The sequence below is a fragment of the Crocuta crocuta genome, unplaced genomic scaffold, assembly GCF_008692635.1.
Source record: "Crocuta crocuta isolate KB4526 unplaced genomic scaffold, BGI_CrCroc_1.0 scaffold2, whole genome shotgun sequence".
Classification (NCBI taxonomy): domain Eukaryota; kingdom Metazoa; phylum Chordata; class Mammalia; order Carnivora; family Hyaenidae; genus Crocuta; species Crocuta crocuta.
This window is the reverse complement of record NW_027528640.1, coordinates 5,987,411-6,001,423: the sequence shown is the minus strand read 5'-3', so window position 1 is coordinate 6,001,423 and position 14,013 is coordinate 5,987,411. Positions and strand designations below refer to the sequence as shown.

The window sequence follows — 14,013 nt, the reverse complement described above, 5'->3', positions numbered from 1 at the left end:
GCCTCCTATTTTCGATGAGCTATTTGCCATCGTTCTTATTATTTCTCTGTGTCTTGTCTTCTCTGGTTACGTCTACACATCGTTGTTATCTTTGGTTTTCATGACTGGGAGAGGTTTTCTTGTGGTTAACTGAACACCCTACTCAGGTACATGGCTGTTTTTGCTCAGTTCTGAAAGTCTCTGGCCTTTGTTTCTCTACATGTATTTTTCTGCCCCATTCTCTTGACTCTCCTTTAACTTGTAAATTGGACCACTTACAGGTCTTGGAGGCTCTTTGTAAACCATTGTTTTTCTCTCCTTGCTTCAGCCTGGATGGTTTATATTGACATATCTTAAAGTTCACCAGTCCCTTTTCATTATTGTGTCCAATCTGGTAATCTGCCCATCTAATCCAGTGTTGTTTATTTCAGGTATTGTAGTTTTCACTTTTAGAATTTCCATTTGGTTCTTGCACTTTTTTCCATTTGGTTCTTGCACTTTTTTTTTTAATCTCTCTTCTGAAACTTCCTATTTCTTTACCCATTCTGTCAGTCTCTGTAAATTCTTCAAAATATTTAGCATTGTTATTTTAAAATCCTTGTCTTCTGATTCCATTTCCGGGTTGTGTGCTGGTCTGTTTCTGTGGACTGATTGGATTATGGACTGACATGTCCCATTTGTCTCCCATTTGTCTTCCTGTTTAATCGTGTGGCAGGGCACTGCAGATGTTCTATTGTAAAGACTTGGATTCTGTTATGTTCCCCCCAAGGAAGGTTGAGTTTGTTCAAACAGGCAGTTAAATTATTGGCAGATCAGCTCAAATATCACAGACTTCTTTGCTTTGCTCTCTCTGTTTTGCCTGTACCCCCCAGGACACGTCCGCTTGCCTTGGGAATAGGTCTTTGCGCGTTAAGCCAGGGTCCTACGTATTTTCAGAGGAGCTGGAGGCCTTTCTCAGGCCCCCGGAGCACGTGGGTAGCTGTTGGAGCTGGTCAGCATCCTATGAATGTTTCAGCTGCTGTTTTCCTCAGGGTCCCTGGACTCGTGGCTCTCAGTTTAGGCAACAAATGTGGTGTTTATTTGCACATTTGGGATTTCACCCTCCTGGCTTCCTCATTTGGGGGACTTTCTTCCTCAATTTTCAGCCACCCTGGCAGGTCTGTATCCTGACCAACAAGGCTGTGCTTTTGCCTTTCGAGTCCCATCTGCCGTGGCCCAGGGCTGTCCCGCTCTCATGGGCTAAGCCCTATAGGTGTAATTTACCACTGAACGTGATTCTCTTCCTTGAAGGGCTGTAGATGGTTGACTTTCTGCCTGGTTGTTTTCCTCCACCTTCAAAGTTGATTTTATATCTGGCCACTGTTTATAATTGCTATTGGGTGGAGGTCAACTCTGTAATCAGAGCGCCAGTCTCCTAAAGAATTTGGTTTGTGTGGTCCGTTTCAGTCCTTTATGAAGAGGTATCAAACCTCTCTCATTTGGAGCTTGCAAGTCTCTTCAAGTCGTGTGGAATGGATGAAACTGTTGTCACTGGCCTATAGAGCGTTATTTAAGCACAAGACAGGATTTATGAGATACTTAGGATTTATGAAAAGAAATGTAAGATATTAAAACATAATGTAAGATGGGAAATGTGGTAATGGGTCTGCTTTAGGCATAGGCTGATGTTCGATTACCACATGAATTGAAATTAAACATACTTAGTATATGTTCTTACAGACTCCAGTGTATAAACATTGTAATCAAATTTCAGGTAACTACAAGGACATTCCTAATGCCTGCCTGCCAATTTATGACCTATATAAATAACCGTTAAGACTGGAGATTTCACAGGGCACCTGGGTGGCTCAGTCGGTTTAGCGTCCACTTCAGCTCAGGTCATGATCTCATGGTTCGTGGGTTCAAGCCCCGCGTCAGGCTCTGTGCTGACAGCTCAGAGCCTGGAGCCTGTTTTAGATTCTGTATCTCCCTCTCTCTCTGACCCTCCCCTGCTCACGCTCGCTCTCACTCTTTCTCTCAGAAATAAATAAAACATTAAAAAAAAAAAAAAAGACCGGAGATTTCACTTTTGAAGTTTCTTACCCCCTGGATTCATTTTGGTCACTGAAATTGGTGAGATAAGTTTCTGTAATTCTCAGAGTCCAAGACCAGAGAGAAATTAGGCCAATGTAAAATATATCATGCTCCAGGAGAAGTAAGAATGTACTTAGAAGCTGAAATTAATGCCCCTAGCATTGGTGTTGGTCCTGTTTTGTGTGCTGATGTTCACCATGGTGAGATGTATCATCATTATGATATTGGTAGGAATGGGTGAATGTTTATGCAGGTCAGAAACAGTTTTGTTTTGTTTTGTTTTTACTCTGCCAGCAGTGCTCTGTTAAATAGTAACAGCATTGCCTCTTCACATTTTCTTTCTATATAATGTTTCTTTGCAATAGCTTTGAAGAATTGTCTAATTATCAGATTTTTTGTTTGAGATTTCTAACAACAAGAAAAAAAAAACCTCTTTACAAGACTATGTGGTCATTGTATTAAAAAAAAAAAAAAAGAGAGACTCCTGTTGACCCTTGAACAGTGTGGGGGGGTGAGGAGCACCAATCTGCCCTCCCCAACATGGTTGAAAATCCGCATATAACTTTCATTTCTCCAAAACGTAACTACTGTTGACCGGAAGCCTTACCTATAACATCGACAGTAGCTTAACACATATTTTGTATGTTGCATGTATTATATACTGTATTCTTACATAAAGTAAGCTAAAGAAGAGAGAATGTTACTAAGAAAACCATAAGGAAGAGAAAACACATTTACTGTACTGGATTGTATTTACTGAAAAAGTCCACATGTAAGGGGGCTTGTTGAATTCAGAGGGTCAACTGTACTGATGGATAAAAGGGAAGAAAATGAAGTTAACCCAGATCCCTCTACTGGGTACAGCCACACTGTGGGGCGTGCATCATTTTAGCTATTTTTTTCTGTTTTAATTCACACAAATGGATCATAGAACATGTATTTTATGATTTGCTCTATTTCCCCCGTAGCTCGGGCAGCTCTATGTGTGTGCCACTGTTTGTGTTGTTATACGTGCTGTGTGTATGTATTGAAACAAAAAAGAAATTGTGCACATACTCATTCAAAATCCATCCAGCTAAATAGCTTTGAATTTGCAGGGGCCTAGGTTAAGCGACATTTTGTCATCACCCAAACCACATGTGTTTCCGTAACTGATAAGGGTGAGAGAAAGCCGCTTTGCAGCTTCTATGTTAACACACCTAGGAACAGGTTTCCTGCCCATCTTCTGTTAAATGCAGGGCCACACCACCTCCTGGCACGGGACACGTCTTCTCTCTGGCTTTATCACGTCGTACAGGCTGGGAAAGCTTCAGGGCAGCTCTGCAGAATCGTGCTCTGCTGATTTGGTGATGACTGGGTATGTCTCGGTGGAGAGCAGTATCTTGACACACCAAAGCCTTCTATTCAGTGCAGTTCTCGTTGCCAGCCTTGTGCTGAGGCGTTGAACAAGGCAGCTTTCTGGAGTTTATGGTCGAGAAGGGAAGCAGATGTTGAGCTAGGAAGGAAGTATTGGTATGCCAGGAGCAGTGAAGAAGTGGAGTGTCATAGGTGTGCAGGGCAAGTGTCTTGATCTCATCTGGGGTGTTTGAGCAGAGCTTCTTGGAGGAAAAGATGGTTAGATTGACCCCTTCATGAGGAGCAACAGTTAGGAAGGAAATGGCACAGGAAGTCAGAGTTTTCCAGGTAGCTGGGTTGTCCAAGATGGATGCCGGGACTCATTCAGTTGCCTCTCTTCTTCCTGACAGTTTTCTTCTGTAGTTACTTTGGGAACATTGGGGTGATCTTTCCCATAATTGTCCACATAAAATATGGCATCTGTGTGTTGTGTGGTAAGAATGGGCTTACCAGTTACAGGAGTCATAATTGACACAATATTTTATGGGTTAGTTCTTTGAATGTTAATAACTCGGGATGAGCTAACATTGAACACACACATCTCTTGAGCCTCTTCATCCAGTGGCTAGGCTGAGCCCCCACAGGCCAGGTGCTTGTGGGGATGGCCCCATGTGAGGGGACTGTTACATCACCCCAGAATTTTATGTTGGCTGCTGCATTTTGTCTTTGCCTCTTTAGTATCTCCTCAGCTTTGGAGGCCAGTGAGCATCGAGGCCAAAGACTGGCAGACAGCAGCAAGAAGTCCAAATCTGGTCTGAGACCTGTTATAAGTATGGTTTTACTGGCACACAGCCATGTCCATTCACTTGCTGTTATTTGAGATGCGTTCACACGATAATGGCAGAGGTGCATAGTTGCAGAAGATTCCGTGTGCCCTGCAGACTCTTCGGGCCCGTACAGAAAATGCTTGCTGGCCACTGGCCTAAGCACAGTCCATAACCAAACACGCCCCACATAGTTTCTTCATTTTGGTGGGTATTTATTTCTTCTCATACTCTCCGTAGCTAGTCTGCTGTTTGTCCTTCTTGTTGTCCAGTGTTCTTTCTTCTCTCCTTTCTGACCAATTGCCACAGGCAAAAAAAAAAAAAAAGGACAGCTTGTGGCTCCAAGAAGACTGTTTGGAGCTGAGCCTTCTACTAGAAAGGAGCTTACCCAAGGCACGTCCCTGTGCATCTCTGAATTCTCTGAATCTCAGGTGCCTTTTCTAGAAATGGGGCTGCAACCTTAGGGTGGTTGTGAGGACGAAGGGATGTTAAGTGCTGTCGTATCTGTGATTCGTCCTTCTCCGTAAAGCTGACCATGGTAGATGGCCGACTTCCTTCATGTTAGTACCTCTGGGAAAGAGGGAATATTGTTTTTCAACTTATCGTGGAACAGAGGTGGCCCATTTTTATTTTGAGGTTCTTGCTCAGATAACACCAAGGAAACTACTCTTATTAAATATGGTTTGAGTAGGANCAAGCGAAAGTCGGACGCTTAACCGACTAAGCCACCCAGGCGCCCCTCAAGGAAACTATTCTTATTAAATATGGTTTGAGTAGGAAGCACGAAGCTCACATGATCTACATTGAAGTATCTCCATCACACACACACAAAATCAATATGACTGAATGAAAGTCCTTTGAATGTATTTTGAAAACCAGAAGCACTGCATTTTGAGAATACATGAAATTTCAAGTGATAAAAGTCAGGGAATTAGAGCCCTTTTTATTCCCAGATGACAGAGCGTGGGTAGTAATTTTGTCCCATATTTTCTGTGGTAGAAGTATCGTGCAGCTGATAAAAATCGAGGCTTTGCCAGGCTGGAGATGGTCTACAGCACTGAGATCTTCAGGCTTTGCCAGGCGGAGACTGTCTACACCACCAAAATCCCCTGGCCATTGTGTGGAAATGATGCAGCTACCAACACCCGGAATTCTCGACCACTAGATTAGGGCACCACAGCGGCGAAGGTTGCTTGCGTGGAAGCAACATTTGGAAAGGAGATCGTGTTTTTAGATGTGACGTAAAAGTAGAAAATGACCTTGTCTATCAGATGCCACCTGACGGCAAGTTAGAAGAGTGTTCTCAGAGGACTCCCCCTGCAGACACGTTGTTGCATGAGTCGCTTACGTTCTCGCATCCCTTTGGGTTTGAGTTTCCTTTTCTTTAAGAGAAAGATTTACCTTTCCCCCCAAAGATCTTGCCACCAGCCATTTGGGCTTTAGAACGTACTTGTGTAAGGGCGTGTGAGGATGGACAGTTGGACTCACGACCTTGCTTTTCATCGGTCTTGGGACCAGTGGGTGGACTGGTGGCGCTTAACCCTGCAGAGGGTTAGTTAGAAGTAAAGCTCAGCAGGCTTTCTGGCCTTCTGGGTGCGTGAGATCAGTCTCCCCTCATCGTGGGGCAGGGAGCAGCCGACTGCGCTTATCTGCGTGGGCCACTCGCCCAGCCCTTCTCCCGAACTCCCCGTTCTCACAACTTGCTCTCGTGACTTGCCTCTCCCAGAGAAGGCTCCAGACGGAAACCCGAGGCCACGGGGAGTAGGGGGTCCCTGCCAGCCCTCTGCTGAGCGGGCGGTCCGTGAATAACCGTTGACTGCGTTCTCAGTAAGTCTGCCTCAGTTTCCTCTTCTGTCAGGCCAGGATGATGGTGGGATCGTCACTCCTCATCACGCTGTTGTCCACATCAGGGAGTTAGCGCGTGAGACACTTAGAAGAGACCCGCATGTGGCAAGCACGTTGTGTTTTAGTTTTAGCGCTAAGTCCGGGCACTCGGGCGCATGTGAAACATGCAGGGTCAACATCGTCCTGGCCGGGTAACACCCGCAGAGGGTTAGCCTCGTGCCGAGGAGTGAAGGCTGTTGGCGCAAAGCAAGAAAATGAGCCTTTATTTCTTCTTGCTTTGTTTTAAATATGTATTTGTTCTTGGTCCCGAGGGAGAGTGGGAAGGAGAATGGTGGGTGAGTGACCACTTTTTTTTTTTTTTTTAATTGCTTTTAGGCTGCGGGATGGGTCCCTCGACAGGAGCTCCGGAGGGCTGTGACCCGGGGACGTCCGTGTCACCCCTTTGTTTTGGTAACGCCCGCTGCTGGGGAAGGGGCAGCGTCATCACACACAAAAGCAAGTTGCTATTTATCTGAAACACAGAAGTTTCTAGGAGAAAAGAGAACTCTGGTCTGCATTCCTAATGGCCTCCCACCCATGAGGGAGCTGGTTCAGACGAGGTCACTTCTGCCAGAGACACGAAGAGGCGTGACTTGCTCGCGTCAGCAGCTCCTGATACACAGCTCCAGCCACCATAGTGAGCTAGCGTCGGAGGGGAGCCCAGAGTGGCTGTGGGCTGGCTCCGTGCGTTTGGGGGCAGGACCATGAGAGGCAGCGGGAGGGGCACGCTGCCACCAGCGTCTCTTCCCTGCTTCATGCTTATTTAAAAAGATAAGAAATAGATCGCTCATAGGAAAAGGCAGCCGACTTGAGGGACATCTCCATTCCCTCCGAAAATGCTGGGCCTTGCTCTGGGAAATGAATCGAACCTTTCACACGAATGTGTCCTCGAGGTCATTTCCTTCTCTTGCCACAGAGCTCGCTTCCAAGTAGGGGCTTAATGGTGTCATGGAAAGGTCTTTCTGGGTGCATCCCTCACAGGATGTCTGATACTGCCGACGCCACTGTTGATGGTTGAGGCTGGAGTTGGGTAGACGGGGGTATAAAGGGACCGGGCACACGGGGGGTTCAGGGTTCGTGCTTCTGAGCGACCCTGAACCTGCCGGCCCTATGTGTTTGGGTCTGTGTGTCGTCACCTGTCACTGCGAGGCTAGGCCTGAGGGTGCATGAGGCTTTCCCAGCCCTGAAGCGACACAGCGGTAGACCTCCCCGCGCGCACGTGCCAGCAGCAGGGCGCCTGGGCAGGGACAGGCCTGCGGCTCAGCGGGTCCGTCTTAGCTACATGCTCCGCGTGGGAACGCTCCTTGGGTTAATTTCTGAAAGTTATTGGTACTTGCTCAGGGGCCTTAAGCACATTTATATTCGGTTCTTAAAGAGCCCACATTAGCAACATTTAGATGGAACTTTGGATGTTTTGCTTGTTACGCTGTTCTCAAAACCACTAACACAGAAAGTCTCCAGCTTGTGTCTCTGAACATGAGTTTCATGAAGTGCTGAAGTCTGTTACATCACATTTAAACACTCTTTCGTTCCAATTGTTTTATGAGGGGTAGGATCCCAGCATAGCGCCCATGATGAGCAAAATCATCTTGCTGGGGGCGCCTGGGGGGCTCAGTCAGTTAAGCATCCGACTTCAGCTCAGGTCATGATCTTGCAGTTCATGGGTTCAAGCCCTGCGTCAGGCTCTGTGCGGACAGCTTGGAGCCTGGAACCTGCTTGGGATCCTGTGTCTCCCTCTCTCTCTCTGCCCCTCGCCCACCCATGTTCTGTCTCTCTCCCTCTTTCAAAAATAAGTAAACATTAAAAAAAAAATCCTCTTGCTGCTTTAAATGTGTCTGTGCTCAGCATGTTGAATCATAAGTAGCCTTTGCAGGGCAGCCGGGTGAGCAGACCACCATTTGTAAGACCGCTACCCCCTCGGTCCCTGTGTTGCATTACGTCCTCTGTGTGGCTGGAACAGGCTCCGGGAACGTGTGTGGTCAGAGCGGAGCCTCTGGGTCTGAGTCAGAGATGGTGGACGGGCAGGCCCCTTTCCTGAGCCCCTGGCCCTGGGCCTCCCTCTCCCTTCCCCTCCTCTCTGAGAGGCGTGTGTGGTTACGTCAGCCTCGCCTGCTGGCCTTCCCTCCCGTATTCGTTACCTGGAGCCACAGAACACTGTCAATGCAAACCGGCTCTCAGTGCACACGCTGCTTCACTGTCTCTGCCGGTCAGGGGTCCGGTTGCGATTTAGCTGAGGACGCGTTTAGGGCTGTAGTCGAGGCGTCTGCCAGAGCTGCTGTGTCACGTGAGGCTCGACTGGGGAAGGCTTTCCTTCTATGCTTGTGGCGCTGTTGGCAGTTTCTTGTGGGCCCGGGGCCCAAGGACCTGCTCCACCTTCCCCTTCCCTGTGAGGCCTGGAGGCCGCCCTCACTGGCTCTTCCTCAAGGCCAGCGAGGGAGGGAATCTTGCAGCCAAATGGACACATGTACCTTCCAGGCTTATGTGAGGTAACGGGATGTATCTCGTCGTGCTTGCTTATTCCATTGGTGGCGAGTGAAATCTCAGGCCATTCCCTGCCCAGGGGGTGGCTGTGACACAGGCGTGGGTAGTAAGAGACAGGGTCATGGGGCCACAGTCGGCCACACGTGAGGCTGGCTGGGCGTGTGGACACCGGCCCGGCCGCGCATTTTCCCTCTTCACCAGGAGCATGCTTCTCGTCCCTCCTGCCTCCTTCCTTCAGCCACTGGGGGCGGCCTTCCTCCTCCTCTGCTGCAGAGATGGAAGGGAGAGAGCAGGGACCCCGCAGGCGTTTCTGGGTCATAATGTGCTTTACATACAGGCCCTGAGTGGGGTCCTTTCCACTTTCGTGTCTTCTGGTCAGTGCCGACCCCAAGCATGTGCTGACTCCAGGGCGAGTTCATGTTCAGGGTGCTGTCTACTTCAGTCTCTGCTGTGACTGTGCTTTGCTTGAGGTTCTTGTTTAGAGTCCTCTTACTCTGTGGCCCCATTAACTGATGTCTGGTATCATCGTCTCTTCTCTTCAGTCGAGTTTCGATGTTTCTTGCCTTTCTCGGGCCTGCTCCTGGTCTGTGTCTTCCTCGCTGCGGAGGGGTCGTGTGCGGTCATGGTGAAGAAGCGGGAGCCACACCGGGCTGCCTGGGTTTGAACCCCAGCTCTGCCATTTATTGGCTGGGCGGTGTCGAGTGCATGATTCCATTTTGTTCCTTTGTGCCGAGTGTCAAAGTTTCCGAGTTTTCCACTGGCCAACGGCCCTCTGATGGCGGCTGCCGCCCTCCCTTTGCTCCCGAGATCTCTGTGCGTGATGATCGGAGTGATCTGCACTTTATTACTAGACGAATCATTTCTTCAAGCTCTTTTCCATCTCCTGGCAAGGTGGCTGGAGCATATTTGAGTTTACAAGGACACCTCTTGTTTTGGTGACCTTGCCCGCCCCTGCTTGGCCTCCCCGGGTTGAGGATGGCAGACTTCCTCCGACAGCGACAGCATCTAATGAGACCCTGTTTGCCGTGGGCCTCGCTAAAACGTTCACAGGCATCCTGTCTCCGGGACCATGTCATAGCGCTGAGGTGAGGGGCCGCTGCCGCCCCTCTCTGAGCAGGGAACTGAGGCTTACAGAAATTCAGCACCACGCAGGGGGCTTCAGGGCACATCAGGAGCGTTGTTCTGAGCCACTGCAAAGCACGCGCTCTTATGAGCATAGGACACCATTGGCCTGGGAGGAAGCTCGGACCCTCTTAGCGAACTAGCTCCTGGGAGACGGGGCAAGGAGTCTGAACTGACACATCTTGGAGGCACCAGAGCTTTCATCCACTTGTGCAGCCTCAGTGCAAAAGCTGCCTTTGACCCTGCAGGATGGAGTGTACATGCCAAACAGGAGTCTCTGTCCTCAGACAGGTGTTTCACGGCAGCTGTGGAATCTCCTCAATGNAGCTGCCTTTGACCCTGCAGGACGGAGTGTACATGCCAAACAGGAGTCTCTGTCCTCAGACAGGTGTTTGCACGGCAGCTGTGGAATCTCCTCATCATTTGAGAAGCAGGGTTAAGAAGCACTAGGCTGTCGAAACTCAGCCAGGAGGTCCACGTCCAGATTATTCTCTTTAAGTGCATCAGCTCAGTTAATAGCTTATATTCTGGTGAAACTATCACCGTACTGCGTTCTCTTAAACACACTTCATCTCAAGCACTGTCCACCCCTTCGCCGACCCCAGTACTTAGCACAGCGCCTGCTGCCAGATGGGTCATCCATTAACATCAGTAGCAGAAGTCGCTTATTCTTGCGAGTAAACACAGTGCTGGCAAAGTACCGACTTGGTGGAGGAATTTCATCCCATGAACTTATTAGAATATTTTCCATTAAATCGAAGACAGAGGGTCTTGTTAAAAAAAAAAAAATCTGCTCTAACCGGTAACAAGACAGACCGTCCTGTGCACATTGTATCCTGGTTTTGAGGGTAAAATCAACTTTTCTGAGCAGTGAGTATCACCAGGGTGAGTCACAAACAGGGTGGTGTAGATGGGGTCAAGGAGCATTATTTTTCAGATAGAAAGTTCTGTTTAAAAGTTGGTGTCGGGCGCCTCAGAGGTTTAATTGGTTGAGCATATGACTCTTGATTTCAGCTCAGGTCATTGTTCATGGGTTCAAGCCCCATATTGGACTCTGTGCCAACAGTGCAGAGCCTGCTTGCGATTCTCCCTCTGCCCCCTCCCTTTCCCCACTCATGTTTGCACACGCGCTCTCTCTTTCTCTTTTTCTTTCTCTTTCTGCCTCTTCCCAACTTACCCTCTCTCTTTCTTTCTCTGTCTCTCAGTATAAATAAATTAACGTAAATAAAAAAGCTGGCGTTGCCTCTCTTGTGGGTCTTTTCTTTTTTCTGGAAAACACAGTTGACGTATCCATACTGTTGTCGAGGAGGCCAGGAGGTGAGGCTCGCCTTGGTGACAGGCCACTGGCCATCCTCCACATGGCTTTTCTTTCCCACAGATGCCCCCTGAAAATTTGGTATTGCACTGCACACCAGAAGAATTAGCACTGATGGAAATGATTCATTCCCTCTTTCAGGAATCCAGCCTCAAAAAAGGAAATGCAGTGCTGATATGCAGAATGCTCACAAATGCGCAGCTAGGGCGTTTTGTGTGCACATGAGGAAAGGCTGTCTCCTAAGATGGGCATTTTTATTGAACGCTCCTTTCAGAGCAGCTTCAGAAAGTTTGATGCTCTTGTCTAAAGTCCGATTTGAACCTCTGCAAACTCTTCACGTAGGGAAGAGTGTGGACTTAAAGGGCTCGAAGCCATCATTGCAGTTGCAGCCGTGAACTTAATAGGCTGCCATACTCGCATCAGTAAACACAACCATCGCCATCGTGTGGGACATGCTCTATGATGAGCACTGTGTGTGCATCATCTCTGATCTACATAACTTCTTTCCACACTATGTGTCATTGTCCCTGTCTTACAGGCCTGGAAACTGAGACTCAGAAGGATTCGGTAGCCCGGCAAAGAGCACCCTGCGGGTGCACATCAGAAGTGGAGTTCGAGCCTGCTGGTCAAGCCCGTGTCAATCCCTTCTCCACTGTTCGTGGTTGTGAGAGTCTTCGTGCCAAGTGACCAGCACAGAGAGCTCTTGCTAGCCGGTGAGCATGGCGTTCCTTCCTCTCTGTGTTGGGTATAATAATCTCTGAGCCCTTGACTCTCCAGTCCTTCTCTGCTGGGCAGAGTTCTTTGTTACTCAGAGGCTCTCTGGGTTTATGTGGCATTTGGTCCATTTTCTCCTTTCTTTATGCCCCTCTTACTCTCACACACACACATGCACACCCTACCAGTTCGGATAACTTGAGGCTTCTGTCTATTCTGCAACCCAGGTGATGGTGTCTCTCATGGCACCTCAGTGCCTGGGGCCATTTCATAATGCACCTGCATCTCTTCGCTCTGAATGGCAACACTGATGCGCAGAGAAACAGGTTCCCGTTTTGTAAGTTTTGTCCACATGGAGCTATACATTCTTCACGTAAAATAAGCAATAGTTGCTTCCTGCCTGGCGGAAGTGGGGTGTTATCATTTGGGGCTCTTCTGTGAAGGGGAAGAAAGCAGAACTTCCTTCCATAGGTTGTGGACCCTAAAGTGTTATGAAGTGTAACAATGGAAGGTAAAGCATTGTTCTGAGTGTCTTGCTCTTGGAAGAAGGAAGGCACTTTGTTGAGCATATAACGTACTCCATGACTTCTATGAATCACCAATATTTGAATTCTACACATGGATAGCACGTGCGATCATTGAGCACAGGGCGTCTGGGTCCTGGGATTATAGTCCTGTTGGATCAGAACATGCTTGACTTTGGCAGATTTTATCTTTCATCTGATGTAATCCTCTCAACCACCCAGTCTACTAGGGGGCATTTGATCCTCTTTCAGAAAAGTAGAAATTGGGGCTGGGAACAGATGAATGGACTTTCTCAAGGTCATGTGGCTAGGAAGTGGTGGGACCTTGAGCCAAGGTTTCATCCATGCAGTGTCTTGTTGATGGTGGTGGTTTGGATTCCCTCACAATTGATCTTCCCCACTCTGTAAATGTTAAACAGTTGGAGAAATGGAGCAAGGATCCAAATGGGAATCAATGCAGATGGCCACTTAATTACTGGTAAAGCAGGGTTGGAGACCTCACAAACTTCAGTTACCTTCTTCTCTGAAACTAAAACACGAGTTCAACTCCAGCAGCCTTGACCTGGTCCTCCGGCTCCAGCTGGAGGGAACCCCCTGCCGTCCCACTCAGTGTAGCAGCCCAGCTAAGCCAGTGCTTCCTGGGAAACCCCCACCCCCACCCCCGCTGCCAGACACATTCATCACTCACTTTGAGAAATGTGCAAGGAGGGGCAGGACAGAGAGGGAGAAAACTCTGATACGACTTCCTCCCAGGCAACAGGCTAAAATCTCTTCCCCAAAACATAAGGGAGGGCATTTTAGGGGTTCCCTCTCCCAAACCCCAAACCCCAGCAGTAGAAATAATGTTCTTTAATTTTTTTTCTCTCTTGGGGTTACGTTGGTCTCTCTCTATGTTGTAATTGTCTCCTTCCTTTTTCATTTTGAGGGCAAAGAAAGAGATGATTATTTTTCTCCCATGTTTCGGTTACGAAGAACAGAAAAGAACATAGAAACCCAGAAGTGGTCTTTCTGATACCTGTATCTCATCAGATCCTTTCTCCTCGTGACAGGTGATGGAAATGTACTGGAACGATGGCAAAAGCTGGTGACTTATAGGAAGCCAAGATGACAAGAATTTTCTTAAATAATCAGTAAGTAAAATTTCATTAGCCCTTTGGAAGTCTTCTGACTACTGGGTGATGCTCTACATGAAACTATGGCAAAAGCATGCATAGCACAATCAAATAACTGAAAAGTCTGAAAGAGAAAATGTTTAACAAATAAATACCCAAACACTTCAAAAAAACTCATGCTCACATTCGAGCAATTCTTCTTTCTGGTAGGTGTGTCATTTTGAGTTGGGTACAGCAATTGGGTAGATAGAGTGTAAGTATTTAAAGGATTGAAAGAAGAGTCCTTTCATATTAACCTCGGAATAAGCCCTTCTCCATTACAGATATTCGTGTTCCCCTCGGTTCCGGGGGCCCCATTTCTCACTAACTTTCGGTGGGTGCATTTTGGAAGGTAATATGAATAAGCTTGAACTTGGCGACAATGAATAAAATTGAGCTCCTTGTCTGCACCCTTCTCGTGTATCTCTGTTTTTACACATCTGTGGCCATTAATGGTTGCCGGTTATCTGACAGTTAAATGTGGTTGATTTTGGTTTCATTATGATGATGATAATGTCAGTGCCTGAGGTTGCTTGGTGAAAACGTTGTGTATTTCTGAGTCACACGATCGGAGGCCTGACTCTTGGCTGTTGTACGTTTTAGTGGTTACT

At 47.8% G+C, this 14,013-nt stretch overlaps 1 protein-coding gene across 2 annotated transcripts in view; it reads left to right on the top strand.

Moving 5' to 3' along the window:
• Positions 1-14,013, top strand: part of SGMS1 (sphingomyelin synthase 1) — a 235,965-nt gene that overhangs the window by 117,241 nt on the left and 104,711 nt on the right. For both annotated transcript variants that reach the window (XM_077755220.1, XM_077755221.1), the window contains exons 4-5: positions 11,552-11,726; positions 13,301-13,381. The gene's annotated coding sequence lies outside the window, so the exon portion shown is untranslated. The remainder of the gene's footprint in view (positions 1-11,551; positions 11,727-13,300; positions 13,382-14,013) is intronic.